The sequence below is a fragment of the Triturus cristatus genome, chromosome 10 (genome assembly GCF_964204655.1).
Source record: "Triturus cristatus chromosome 10, aTriCri1.1, whole genome shotgun sequence".
In the NCBI taxonomy this organism is placed as follows: Eukaryota; Metazoa; Chordata; class Amphibia; order Caudata; family Salamandridae; genus Triturus; species Triturus cristatus.
The window spans coordinates 59532192-59547930 of NC_140593.1; the positions used below are offsets into that span (position 1 = coordinate 59532192).

The following is a 15739-nucleotide window of genomic DNA, read 5'->3' on the forward strand; positions in this document are numbered from 1 at the left end:
GGAGGTTGTGTGCTTTGTTGCTGCTGTGATATTTAGATGCTGCTATCTTGCTTATTTGCACTATTTGCCGATTTGGCATTTTAACTTTTGTTGCTATCAAGCTCCACTTTGCACTAGGTAGACCTCCTTACCTTTGTGTCTTCCCGTTTCCCGCTGCCCGGCGCCCACTCACTTGCAGCTGACTAGTGACGCTGTGGAGTCGGTCCCGGGGCTCAGAAGCGTGGCGGCCATCTTGGGGGTGGATCGGACCCGGAGCGCTCTAGTCGCGCATAAAAGGGGAAGGTCATGACTTCGCGCAGCGAACGCGCTCAGCGGGCGCGCCTGACTCGCGCCGGAGTCGTGCCAGAGTCCTGCCCTTCTGCGCCCGTCCGCGTCTCGGACGCGGCCACGCCATGTTCTATCCCCTCGCCGCCGGAGCTCCTCAATTCCATCTCCTATAACAGGGAAACCCTATTATGCCTTAACTCAAATTTTTGCTCTTGGACACAGGCACTCCAAGCACTGCTGGATGACTCGACATCCCTTGTTTTCAAACCCTGCTGTGTACGGCATACAGATGATATTTCCCACCCTGCTTGCCATTTTCGTCTGCCCGTACACCGTCAATCCTTGATCGGCAGGAATACCACTATTAAAGCCGGACTGATTAATTGTCGCTCACTGGCAAAACATTCTTTGGACATCGCCCAATCACTCGAGGATAATAGGTGGGACATCCTTTTCCTTACGGAAACTTGGTTGGGAGTTGACACCAATCCCGCCCTTTTTCTTGCTATACCACCTGACTACAAAATTCTGTGTGCTAACAGACAGAATTCCCACCCCGGTGGAGGAGTGGCCATTATATATAGATCTATTTGGTCAATCTCCTCCTACCCATATCCTCAAATAGAGTGTATTGAGGCACTACCCTTCTGCATTAAACTTGCTGCTAACTTCACTTACTCAGGCTTACTGGTCTACCGTCCCCCTAAATCTAAAATTTCCTATCTTCCGGCCCTCATTGACTTTGCTTTACAAGCGTCTTTCCGCTATGCCAATTTCACCCTCTTGGGTGATTTTAATCTCCACGTTGACAACATCAATGAACCTACTGCCTCCAATTTTTTGTCAACCTTATCTGATGGTGGCCTAAAGCAAATTGTCTCCGGCCCTACACATAAGGGCGGACACACTCTGGACTTGATCTGTACCAATCTTACTGACACTATTTTAGGTAAGCCCACCCCTGTTATCTGGTCGGATCATTTTGTGATTCCTTTCTCCATTTCCTCTCGCTTGGTGGATCGCTCCAGACCTCAGGCCAACACCAAGGGGCGGAATTGGAGGAAAATTTCTCTCGAAAGCTTAGGCCCTCATCTCTCCATGACCTCCCCAGGGGAGGCCAACGATCTGGACTCCCGAGTGGCCAGTTTCAATCGTTGGGTCACTTCGGCTCTGGATCTTTTAGCGCCTATGAGACCTATTAAATCCCTTCGCGCCACTCCCTCGGCACCCTGGTATTCTGAGGAACTGCGGATCCATAAATCAAGAGGCTGGAGAGAAATTGGAGACTATCTTATTCTCCTGATAGTAGAGCCAAATACAAAACTTCTCTTAAGGAGTACAGAAAGAAAATCATTGACCATAAAAGATCTCACCTTGAGGAGAAAATCACCCGAGCCAAGGGATCGTCTAGAGTCATTTTTGACACGGTCAGAGCTTTTACTGACCCCATGGCCCTCAAGCGCCAACCACTGGTCTCCCAGGCCCTCTGCGACAATCTTTCAAGCTATTTTGAAGACAAGATTGCGGTCATCCAGAACTCCTTTCCCAGTAACATCACCCCTTCCCAACTGAAATCAGGTTTAATCAGCCCCAATCCTGATAAGGTTTTTTCTAAATTTGAGGTGATCTCCTTAGAACAGTCTCTGGCAGAATTACTCAAGTGCAAATCTGGCTCCCCCCTCGACCCGTGGCCAGCAAAGCAATATAAATCCCTTGCTCCTTTACTCAATCCTTTACTGAACAAAATCTGGAATGACTCTCTTCTAACAGGTATCTTTCCAGACTCTTGGAAACACGCTAGACTGGTTCCCATCATCAAAAAGGCAACCGCAGATCCCTCTGAACCAGCGAATTATCGCCCCATCTCCCTGCTCCCTGCCCCAGCCAAAGTGCTGGAGAAACTTGTACATGGTCAATTGTCTAGTTTCTTAGAGAGGAGTGGTGCCTTCCACATCTCCCAACATGGCTTCAGGTCGGGTCATAGCACCGAATCTGCCCTCTTGGAGATGGCTGACGCTATCAGGTGGAAAGTTGACGAGGGCTCTAGAGCGGTGTTGGTGCTGTTAGACCTGTCGGCAGCATTCAACACCGTCTCTCACCCTATCCTTCTCGATCGTCTACAGGCAAAAGGTGTTCAGGGCAAGGCCTTGGAATGGCTTGCCTCCTTTCTGTCCAATCGGACTCAGGCTGTATTCACTCCCCCCTTTACGTCAAGCAGCCGTCCCCTTAAGTGGGGCGTTCCTCAGGGCTCTTCACTAAGCCCTCTCTTGTTTAATGTATATTTTTCCCTGCTGGCCGAGATCATCTCCCTATCTGGAATACAGGCCACATCTTATGCGGATGATATACAGCTTCTTTTTTCATATGATTCCCCGTCTGAGTCTACCTTTGACCCACTAAAAAATTGCCTTCGGAACATTGCCAGCTGGATGGATAACAACTGCCTCCGGCTCAATGCTGGCAAAACCGAAGTTATATTTTTTCACCAGCCCTCTCCATTGGACCTTACTTTGTGGTGGCCTCTCGATTTGAGTGCCCCCCCTCTGCCTAAGGATTCCGTCAAAAACTTAGGAGTCATTTGGGATAGTGATCTTTCCTTCAAGAAACAAATCCAGTCTGTATCTGTGGCTTGCTTTTCTAAAATGAGGATGATGAAAAAATTCATCAACTTCATCCCTAACCAAACCAGAAAAACGATTGTGCAGGCTTTAATCACCTCCCATCTTGACTATGCCAATGGCCTGTATCTGGGACTATCCAGTGGTCTTCAGAGGCGTCTTCAAACAGTTCAAAATGCAGCTGTCCGTTTGGTCTGTGGCCTCCCTCTCAGAGAACACATCACCCCCCACCGACTCAGGCTGCATTGGCTCCCAGTCCATAAAAGGTCGGAATTTAAGGCCCTCACCCTTGCCCACCGTGCGATCAATGGGAAGGGTTCAGCTCACCTGTCCTCATGCCTCCGTCCTTACAGAAACACTCGTTCTCTCCAGTCGAACTCTCAACATCTTCTTTTTACCCCGAGGGCAAAAAAGGCTCGATCTGGGGGGAAAACGTTCCAAGTATGTACTGCCTCCCACTGGAACAACTTACCCTTGTACATTAGGATCATTCGAGACGAACCTCCCTTTCGGAGAGCCCTGAAAACCTTTCTATTCTGTTAATCTTTTACCTTACAGCTAGTACTGCTTACGCTCTCACACAAGCGCCGGGACACCCCGTTGGGGTATCTGTGCGCTATACAAGTTAAATAAATAAATAAGTGTATCTCCCTAGGGTTAAATCAATATACATTGTTAGGTCAATGCTGTCACGTGTTTAAGGACATCAGCCTATATGGGATATCCGAATTGTATTTGACATGTACGAAAAGGTCTGCCCATTGTGTATAGTTGTCAGTGCGTGTTATTTCCTAATATTGCATGTTACTGTTGGCATTGTGGTAGCTGACTATGAGGCATGTGAGTGCTGTGTGTGTTGTACCCTTGCTACTCTTCACTTTGTTGGCTCCGGCCAGTGTCTGCGGGCTGGCACAGGACTTTGTAAATGCCACCATGCTCATTGAAATCATCAGGAAAGCCCAGCAAAGGAGTAATCCGCAGGTATCCATATACGTTATGAGATGAGCTGAATCCGAATGCACTCTGATCTCCCTGCATCCCAGATTGGACATGCAGATAGGTAGCCTGTCAAGCAGCTTGCAGACTCCGAGGCAGAGCTGGAAGCCCAACCTGCGGATCCTGGGACGAGAAGACTAGAGCTAACTTCAAGCCATGTTTTGTGGGTGTTCCTGATACATAAACTATAGGTTTCAGATTATTCTCCACAGCAAAGGTGGCTTTGAGGGATTTCATCCCTTTTTATTTAACGTCCTCTGCATTTATTCTTTACGTTGTGGCCTACACCAGTAATTCTGTATGTACATGTGTTAAGTTTCTACCTACTTACTGCCCAATGCCCATCATGCTCCCTTTTCTTGCACACGTTGTCTTGGTGAATTTCCTCCACCGCCCCAGTGTCTTTCTCATAATCTGGGAAGTCGTGATGCCACCGTGGAATCTCTGCAATCCAGACTCCGCTTATCTCTAATTTAAACGTCAACCTGAAAAATCAGCCACACTCTTCTCACATCGCTTACTGAACATTACTAGTTCCCCCAAACTCCACTCTACCAATTACGCAAACTCTATTCAGTCTCCCAAGGAACACATGCACTGTCATCCGCTGTCGTTGCCAGATCGGCCGGCTGCTAGCCAAACACAGTGTTTATACATACGACTTACCTTGTTCTGTGAAGCTATCCCTTGGCACTGCTCCAGCTTGCCTCATTCAAAGCCTGGACTTCACCTTGCTGCCTGGGACTCGCCACTCTACCGATTGTGAGCTTCTTTCTGTTGCTAAACTACTTTACATGGACATTCTGGTCCAGCAGCCTACAAGACTTGCATACTTCTCAGCTTCTGACTTGCATCTTTCAATACGTATATATTCAAAAAGAACCAACTGTCCCCTTCTTCTCAATTGCATGCTTGAGCTGACTGCCACAACCAACATACTCGGGAGTCACCCGAGACACAAACCATACGTGCATGTGTTGTGTAATTTGTATATTCTCTTTGCAAGTTATGCCATTGTCTTTGTCCTACTGGTCACACACCTGCGGCACATTCACACTTTTCCATTTTCCCTCCTAAACTGAGATTATTTTGTTTTGTATGCTTACCACATGACGTGTTTCTTTCAGAAACGCTAGTGGCAACCATTAAATACCAAAGGCTCGCCACAATTTCCCACAATTTGTTCGATGGAACACAAGATTCCAAGTGGGACCAGTACACCAGATGGGCTCTCCAACACTGGGCACAATACTGCAGGACGGACTTCCATTTATGGGTGCAATGCTCCCTATGACATGCCTAGGATCATGCAGTTAGATAGAAGGAGAACGTAGTGTTGAAACCCATGTTTGCTGTTCCACGGTAGCCACAAGACGACATCTCCTCAATCATGTTCTGTAGCCTAGAAAACGAAACGTGGGACACTTATGGACTCTCCGGATGCGCTTGGTGACCAGGTTGGAAGCGCTGATTGGGCTCTTGGAGTTGTGTTTTGTGGACATGGATTCCTAGTTGGACGAATAGAGTGAGGTCAGGCAGGACCTGTCCAGTGAGGTCCAGAGGAGTCTGAACACATCCACCTCATAGATGTCTGTGTCCAGAGAGCTGCAGCATTCGGGGCACCACATGAGTGAGACTCTGGACGCTCATCCGGTGCAGAGGGGCAGCTTTGGGGGGGCCTCCTGCGATAATCTGGGATTGTTCTTGGACTGGGAGAAAGAACATTATGCATATATTGGTTTTGTCTGCATTTAAGACCGTACAGTTTAAATGCATCCAGTATTTGAGGACAACAGAATGCCTGACTCGAATGCCAAACTGTTCACTATAGATACTAAGCATTGAGTGTAGAAACCAGCAATAACACCACCCAGACACACACTGTTCTCCAGGTGGTGTGCTGTGTAGCTGTGCGCCCTATTCGTGTACTTAAAAAACACATGGCACTAAGGAAGTGACGTCACGAAAGGTGGCTTGCACCATCAGACTCATTGCCTCCCCTCGCTCACCCCTTAGATGCGATTGCATCAGAGAAGCCAGCACGTGAGCAGTGTTATGAATGAGCTCCGATCTCGCCCCAGAGAGGCCAACGAGTGAATGTGTGGCTCCATTTGCTCCAGTTAACGTGCTCCCGGTAAAATAAGTGGGGGGATGCCGTCCACCCGCGTGGTACCCCGACTCGAGCCCTGTATGTGTGTGTATATATTTATTTATTTCCTTTGGAAGTGCAACCGAGACGATGGGCTAGGCAACGGCTGCATTGTGTACATTGTGGGTAGGCTGATTGTGACTAAGGGAAACCTCTGGGCTGTAGTTGTCGCACATTTCTGACACAAGGGCTCTTCTCATGGGTGGTGCTTCTTGTTTCTGAGACACGGTTTTATGTTGTGCTCACAATGGCTTGCTGGCGCCTGAGGCCCTCTTCATTAGTCGTTCGTTGGTGCTTTCCAAGGCGCCTGACCGGTGTCGCCTGTTCTTGCAGCCCAGCCCTATCATTAAGGCCCCGCGATCAGAAACACCGCGCCTCGTTAGCCTCTCTTGGACAAGCGTTGCTGGGGGTTGGGCTTCTGCTGCTGCTGATGATTTTTCTTTCCCTTAGCAGACTTTGCAGAACTTCCCAGTTTAAATTTGCCTTCAAATATGCAAAGACTTTCTGTGCATTACAAGACACTTTGAAGGACAATTTTAGATAATTGTTCACTCTTATAAAACCCACCCAAATGTAAGCAGGCTCTCATCTACAAGTTTACATTTTGCACAGCTTTTTGTAACTATACCTGGGCAAATGTATGGGAATGTATTCTAATGAAGGTTTACCCATTGCCCTATCAAATGTTGCAAAATACATGATTTTAATACAAATATTGGAAATCATAAAACCTTACAGCTTCTTGAAGTTAGAGTTCTCCTAAATCCCTTTTATAGGTCTAAAATATTCTGGGTGCCATTTGTTTGTAAATCAGAGCCCCCCCAACCCCTCTTCGAAGGCATGGTGGTCCATGTCCTTGTAGTTCCTTCGCAATAATGCATATGTTCAGTTAAGTAGTTACATATTGGACGCAAAGGGATAATGTGATGAACCATTATACATAGGGTGCGTGTACCTTAGGACTTTCACATTTTTATGTCTGGGTTTTACAGCATAGCTGTCAAACAGACCTTTTGCTAGCAATATACATATAGTGGGCTTAGGGTCCCCGCCGCCACCCTTTCAGCATTGGCTTTCTACGAGCAGCCCCTTTCAGCCATTAGCTTGAGACTTTGTCAATAACAGCTTAGCTCAGCCCAGCGTATTATTCGTCTCTCACCTAACGCTGTTGGCTGTTTGGATGTATCCTTTCAATCCACTGAAGTGCTTGCATTGACCTACCTGACAAACCACATACAGCTACATCCCTCTCCGTCCACTCCTGCTGGTTCCCTTGTGTGTGCCTCGCTCTAATGTGCTAATGCTACCTGCGTTAGCACATTAGACGCAAACAGATTGGCTTTGCCAATGTTTGTTTATTTTACAGTCCTGTGTTAGGTGGGTTCCATTGCATGACTCTGAGTTTCTTTTCTAATTAAACATTGTAGTTTGCCAATAATATATTAATGAATGCTTCGATTGTGTGCGAACACAAGCAGTCTATTTGAATTGACCTCCTCTTTTTGGTCTGAGATGTTTGTTTGAGGAGGGGTGTTCTTTTAAGGTGGAAAAGCTCAACCAACAATATGGTTCTTTTGCTGTGTTGCACCCGCGAGGATGCGGGTTGTATTGTCCCTTTAAAACCAAAGAACCTTTCAAAAAGGGAAAAAAAAGGTTAAGGAAGACACGTAATAAGATAATGTACAACTTACAATCACCCATTAAGAATAGTTGTGATAATCCCCCAAAAAATCCTAAAGAAACTAAAACCGAAACTGAAATGAAACTATATTTTCCGATTTTTGGTAATAATAAAAATTCGGGATTAAATGTTAAGAGAAATCATTTGAAGGATTGTGACAGTGATAGGGCTGAGCAGGATGAATGTAAGTTGAGTCCAGGCCCTATACTAGAGCCTTCAAAAATTTTGAGGGAAGATGGATTGAAACAACTTATAAAGGAAAGGGTGGACACTATAGATGAACCTCTAGGTTATAAACAGAAATTGGTAGGCCATACTGATCATTTAAGTAGTATTAAAAATGAACAGGGGCATACCTTGTGTCTGAAATCTATTAATGATGTAATGGTTGAACAGGGAGTCCAGAAGGTTATCCATCAGCAAGGTGGCAATATGAATGATCAGGTAGCCCAATTGGATGTGCAATACGGAAAATTAATGAAGGATAATGAATTGAACTGCCTAGCAGATATTGTTCGGGTGTCTCCAACCGAGAACAGGTTGTCAACCACCTTTGTAGATGAGGAGGAAATAGAGGCATCAAACTTGCTGATTGATAAGAGGAAAGTAGCCTTTTGTCCTTATTATACAACAAGAGGTCCTCATGATATTTTAAATCGAGGTAATATCTTGAAATTGTTATATGCAATTATAGACCTTAAAGATGTGGTAACGGAGGATCTGGAAGCAGTAGAGTTTAGGCAGGAAGATGTCAATACGAATAGGGAAGCAACAATTACAACTTGGCGAAATACTGAAATTGTTGATAGAATAATGGCCAATGGCACAATATTTGAAAAGTGGGGTATTAGAGTTTGGAGACCGCAAGGTCCACGATATCCAATGCTGCTAATTCCAATCAATCCACCTGAGTTATTGACTCAAAAAAAAAAGAAAAAGGAGGGAAAAAAATTAGTTGAGGTATCACAGATAAGAATATTAAAAGGGGCATCAGGCCCATCGACGGAGTTAAATTTATCTTATGGGATCAAGGTTAGAAGTAGCCCGTCTGGTTTACGAACATGTGAGGCACTGAAAAAATCCCCAGAACTTTTAGACAATTGGAGCTGGCTTCCAGGAATATTAACAAATCCAAATCATGGAAAGAAGGATTGATGTGAACCTCTTTTTGATGAAGTTTCAAATACTCTGAAATTCTGTTCATGGAATACTAATGGCTTAAAATCCCTAATTGAGGATCCAAAAGTAATAGATTTTCTAAACTCTTTTAATATTATAATTCTCCAAGAAACATGGAATATGTGTAGCAAACCATTTATTGGTTATTTTGAATACTGCAATATTGCAACACGTGAAGCTCATTCAGGTCGTCCTTGTGGTGGGCTCTCTATATATGTTTCTTTAAGTCTTAGAGTAGAACATTTTGAAATAGACCTTCAGTTAAAATGGTTGCAGTGTATCAAATTAATAGCTGGTCAATCAATCATTTTTTAAAATGTTTATTTAAGTTGTAAAAAGAAGGTTAGATCCACTCAAATTATTCAGTTATGGGGACTGGTAAAAACTTTATATTTTGATCACCTAGATTCAGCATTTATTATCACAGGTGATTTTAACATGCACTTAGTTGCCTCAAAAAAACAGACAGTTGGTTTAAACTGTTTAGCTCAATGGACAGACTGTGAGTTTAAAAAGTACAATTTGAAAATTATGAAAGACTCAGATAATACTCCCAACGTTTAATAAAGCTGGTGGTCTATCTGTAATAGACTATACAATAATGTCAAAAAAATTATATAACTTAGTAAGCAGCTATCAGATAGTCCCGAGGATTGAGAGTGACCACAATCCTCAAGTGGTTAAATTTGATTTAGTCTTTGATTGCCTGCCTGAAACTAAAATCCTGAAAACAGCTCCCATAGCTTTTAATCTTAAAAGATTAATATGGAATGAAAAAAATGAGGCAAGTATTTTGGGAGTTCTTACCTGTTTAATACAAGATGTGCAGTCTGCTTATGGTGAAGGGAAACCCATGGTGGAATTGTGGACACATTTATGCAACAATCTCCTGGCTAAATTTGCTAGGGATAAGCCATCTAGGGGTATATTATTGAACCCTAAGAAACCAGAGTGGTATTCGTTCCACCTATTACAACAAAAAAGAAGACTCAATAAAGCAATTAGATTGCTGTACAGAAATAAAAGCAATGTATCGTTTTTTGAGATATCACTTAAAATTAGAGAATTAAAACAGGGCTACAAGAAGGAAATTTGGAGAGCAAAGCAAATGCATTATGAATCAATATGGGCTAAGATGCATTATGCTTGTAAATCAAAAGATCTGCGGTTATTCTGGGGCATAATCAATAACCTTGAAAATGGAAATAATAGAAGCAGTAGTGCTAATGTAGATGAAATAAGTTGGGTGAATTTTTTTAATTCGAAAGTGGATACTCAAGGCCAATTGCATGATAAGTGTATTAGTAATAGTCCTACCTGTAGGTCTAAAATAAAAAATGGAATTAGACAGGAGAGTCCTAATCATCATCAGTATAGTGTAGAAATCAAACCTTGGTTGCTTGAAAAAGTTGAAAAAGCGATAAATAAGATTAAATCCAATGGAGCTCCAGGACCAAATGGTATTCCGAATGCCATATTTAAAGCTAAATTAAGGAATTGGCCGGAGCTTTTAATGCTCCTGTTTAATGATATACTTAAAACAGGCCTTATTCCGTTAACATGGCACGGAAGTATCATACAACCAATCTATAAATGTGGCCCCCAGGATAATCCGGCTAATTATCGATTAATTACACTTACAGATGTAGATGCAAAAAGTTTTGCTAGTTGTCTGTTGGATGATTTAGAGGTATGGGCTTTAAAGGAGAAGTTGATTCCCAACTTTCAAACTGGGTTTAGAAAGGGTGAATCAACTCATACTAATCTGATTTTATTAACATTATTAGGTGAAAAAGCTAAAATGAGGAAGCAAACACTGTATGTGTGCTTCATTGACTTAAAAGCTGCGTTTGATTCTGTCCCGCGAAACATTCTTTGGTCGAAGTTAAGGAACTGGGGAATATTGGAAACTTTATTAAAAATGATTACATTACTTTATTCCGATACCTGGGTTCAGATTAAGATTGGCGATGGTAAACATACGACTCGTCGTTTGACTACTAACGTAGGACTAAAACAAGGTTGTGTTTTGGCTCCTTGCCTTTTTAATCTTTTTATGGCCGATCTCCCAGCCCATTTTAATACTATTAATTCGCATTCACCCTCGATATACGGTAATGAAATTAAATATTTGCAATATGCCGATGATACCATCTTAATGAGCCAAACCGCTATAGGCCTAAAAAGGTTAATTGATTCCTTTAACTCCTATGTCGTACAAAATGGACTAACTATTAATATAAAAAAGACAAAAATAATGACTATGGGAAAGGGTAAACCGAGAATAAAAGAATGGAATATTAACGGCCTGGTGATTGAAAATGTTAAAACATATAAATACTTGGGTATTATTTTTGATGACGGACTGATATTTAGGCAGCATTTTAATAAACTTGAAGCCAGGGGTTTATCCCTCGCTTTTGCTTTTAGAAAATTGAGAGACAAATTGGTCTGTCCTAATTATGATCATTTAATGAGGGTGATGAGAGCTAAATTGATTCCATCTTTAGATTATTGTTCTATCATCTTTAGGGGCAAAGACGCAAAATTGTTTGATGATATAGAAATTAGGACATACAAATCTGTTTTTAAGATACCTAAATATATTAGTCGTGCCAATATAAGATTAGAATTTGGTTTGAAGAACCAATTATTGACACGCCAATCTGTATTTTTAAAATCTTTATTATCATTAGTCCGATCAGAGGAAGGATCTTTAGCGAAGTTGTGTTGGCTCGAAATTTCAGAAGGTGAATACTCGAGAAGTTGGCAGTCATATTTAAATGATTGTTTAAGCAATTATAAATGCTTAAAATTAGAAGACGAAGTGAGGAGTAAAACTGTATTTAAGAAAGAAATGAATCAAATGGCTGCTCTGCTTAGCACTATAGTGGACAAGGATGACCTGAGAAAAAAAACTCATTTTTGGACTATAGCTAACTCTTTTGGTAGGTTGTCCCCTCAACTTTATTTGTCATACCATTTGAGACCTTTGATTAAGAACAAATTTATTCATTTAAGGTTGGGTAGATATCCAACAAAGGATGGAATACCAAAATGGGAAAGTAAATGGTCATCTAATGTCTGCAGGCTCTGTGGGTTAACTGAAGAAACCTTAATGCATATTGTAACCATATGCCCAGGGCTAACTGATGCTCGAAAGTCTATCCTTAAACCGATTTTTAACGAATCGGGAGTTAGAACATGTAGGAATGCAGTTATTGCCTGTTTAAGTGGTGATGATATTAAATTTGTCCATCTCTTTATTAAGTTCATCACTATTGTGGAAAAGAAATTGCAAAAAATAGCTGCTTGAAGAATAATATCATACGACTATAGAGTACCAGCAACTTATATAATTTAGGAGTTTGTAGACAATTATTAGCGATAACATTCTTTTTTTAGTTGGTATGATCTCTTAATGTCTACTTATTGAAATTATGAAATGTGTTATCATTAGAAGTTGCTGTCGCTCACAGGTCATATTATATCAACTGTGTTACTGCTAAAATATCTGACGTTAAAACATGTTACTCTAATTAGATGTAGTTAAAATAATTTTGCTGCTAACATAAAGCACCTTAGTAAGCACAATGCACTTTATAGTAGTTTATAAATGGATAATAGTAAAAGGATCTCAACTGTAATATCTGCTGCTAATATATGTTACCTTAGAAAGATGTTGCTAAAATATTTTTTGCGGTTAGTAAAAGGTATTATGGTAAGCATAATGCTTTTTTCTTTTTTTCTTTTTTTCATTTAACATGAAACGATAATAGTGAAATAATTGCAAATTACAAAAACTACTGCTAATATATGCTGTTTTATTTTGTTGCATTTTAAATGGAAATTATTGGAAGTATAATGTTCTCTACGGATTATAAAGCTTTTTAATTACTGTTTTATGTAAAGGTTTTAACGTTAGGTTGAAAAATGTTTAATTACTAATTTACAAGTAGTGGTTCTATTCAAAGGTGTTTTTATTTTATTTTTGTGTGTGTGCACATTATTGTAATGATTTTAATTAATCAACAAATAAATTACTCTCTCGGGTTGTATTGCCTGTACTATTGGTTACTATGTGATTGTTAGTGGAGTGCTGTATGCTGATTGGGTGGAGTGCCTAACCAGCATAATGGTTTTGGTTTTGTTATTTTGCTCAGGGGAGGTGGGAGGGCTGTCCAGTCTGTACTGTTGCGGATGCAACTTATAAAGATGTACTGCCTACAAAAACATATTACTTTTCAAAGAGCTCCGTTCTAGCTTTGCTTGAATTTGTCACTCGCTGTTAATGGTGAGGATGTTTCTAAGCAGGTCCTACCCCTTTGTCTTTCCCGGAGTGCTACTTCAGGAAGGCCCATGATTGCCAGGTGCTGTCATCACACTTTATTGTGTCCATGTTTGGATACTTTTGCCTGGAGCCAACATCGCCACTACCTGCTGCGAGAGCCATCACCTTGCACAAAGACAGTGCCTACTCTTTAGTCAGAAAAAGACGTTTGAAGTGGAGCCAACCTCAACTGTTTCAGGATTGTAGGCAGTGGATCAACATCCCCTGTCTGGAAAATGGGGTGGGATTTAAACCTTCCCAGTTCAGCGTTCTTCTTGACCAAGCAAGGGAGTGCTTCTCAGAAAGAGCTGCTGTGATGTAGAGCTGGTGTCAGTCTGAGGCACGTTTGTCAGACGCGAGGGGACATCACCTGAAGATTGAGCAATGTGATGGACGTCATCAACGTAGTGGAGAGACCTCATATGGTCCGGAGGCTTCACTTGCTGAATACAAGCAACCACTTAACCAGGCATGCCACACTGGCTCTTCAACCAATTAATGTGGGACCACCGCCAGGATCCAGCATCCTCTGATGGAGACACCGCCCATGCGACCAACCGTAAACGGTGCACTGCGATGAACGTAACATGGAACTGTGTTTGCACAGATAGGAAACATATGAGGCAGTTTGATAGATTGTCTTGCCCTAGTGCTGGATGTTACTAAGCGTAGTGAGTGCTGATGTGAGCTCTGTGGCAGGATACAAATTGAACTGACGTACAGGTCCACACATTGAAACATTGCCTATAGCCAAAAAGTGAACTCGCACATGAGCTGACTCTCGCCCTACATTTTCAAGCATTATTAGTCCACAGTAGCAGGTTAGAGAGCGGCAACCACTGTGCTAGACCGCTGTAATAAGGTGGAACTGCCTCCACTGAATTTTGTCACTGTGGCGAGTGCTCAGCTTGTCTGTCCCTGCCCCTCCTCCTCCCCCCGTTAGTGCTTGACCCGTCCGCCTCCCACCCTTCGTTGCTTGCTACCTCCCATCCAGCTAGGAAACAAGCATTTTACAATGCAATAGGTCTTGCAACTGCGAATTTTGGAGATATTGGCATTTAAGTGGCAATGCCTTTAAAAAAATTAAAAGCCATTGTTATTTGCAATACCAAAAGCAACACCTATTGCACTGCACAACGCGTGTTCGTTACTGATCGTATATCGTAAGTAGGGATGGTTTGTCTTTTGGTCGTGGCTAAAGCCAGGCAGACATTCAGTCAGGCACGGACAGACAGACAGAAGATGTAGGTAGGTGGTGAAGGAAGTAAGGGCGTTGTGGGTGTTATGTATCAAAGGAGTGCTCAAAAGAAGCTTCAGAGTTCAAGGCTGGTGTGGATGTGCCCTTGTCTCCAGTCCCACACACCATTGTTGTTAAATAGGTCATGTTTGTTTTGTTTCAGTGTGTGAGTGGCTTATGCCTGTAAGTACACACCGTACCAGTCTCTGTGCGCGCGACTCTCCATCCTGCTGGGCATTCAGGGGAAGGTGTCCTGTATACAATACACCCAGACACTCCATTCTTTGTGTGGGTTAATCAATAAAGTAGTAAACCGGAGTTGGTGAAAGGCCAGAGCCACAAATCCACCCCCCACCTTTGAACCCTGATATAAAAAATGCTTGTCAAAGTTTATGAAGTATGTCACCCGCAGGGGCCCTACCACTTCAACTGTGCATTGAATGCACTGTTAACAGAACACACAAAAAGCAGGACTTGGAAGATGAGCCCTAAAGCAAACAAGTAGCTTTGCTTCAAAGATGTGATCCAAGGAAAGAGAAAAAAACACCCACATTAGACCAAACAAGATAATAATTGTGCCTGTCTGGATCACAGTATCTAGAGGGTGAGCCCTGCGTCGCTCTTGCCTGGGTTACCATGGCGATTGATTTATTGATATCAATCAAAACGGAATAGATCAAAGGCAACCGGATGACAGGCGATCTATCACGCCTCAAATCATAGTTGCATTCAAGTGGGAAGCAGTTTTTTCGGTGGGTGGGTCTGAGAGACGGAAAATGAACTTTTACACCGCGCCTCTCCGCAGCAGAAGCTGCCACACTGCCGGGGGTAAAAATAAATAAATAAATAACAACCAGTTGGCTTCAAAGCAAAAACTCTTGAGTCGGTTAACTGTTTCGGGCGCGCATCCCAGTGCCACACAGCTTTCTGAAGTTTAAAACACACCATCCCTTCTTACCACCACCAGCTCACTTTTCACCCGTGTGATGTCATCGTTAAACCTAACACTGACGGGCCAACAGAGCCGCTTGAAATACAGTAAGTTTTTTTTTATTCGCTTCCTGTTGTCGTGCCTATGCAAAGGCCAATTAAAAGTGCAAGTCACTTAGCGAAACACCCCAAATTAAATAATAAAAAAAACACACGCATAAGTAAATTGTTTGAGCGCCACTGACAGAAATATAAAATATCACATCAAGGGAACCATTTAAGTTAAAAGGGTAAAAAGTCAAGTTCTAGGACGGGAGAGATCGCTTAGGTGCCAATGTGGCGCAGGGGGGCG

The 15739-nt window shown here is 42.5% G+C and overlaps 1 protein-coding gene across 2 annotated transcripts in view; it reads left to right on the plus strand.

Moving 5' to 3' along the window:
- The window catches only part of PLEKHA8 (pleckstrin homology domain containing A8), a 141015-nt gene that overhangs the window by 1171 nt on the left and 124105 nt on the right, over nucleotides 1-15739 (plus strand). The gene's annotated exons all lie outside the window — the stretch shown is intronic.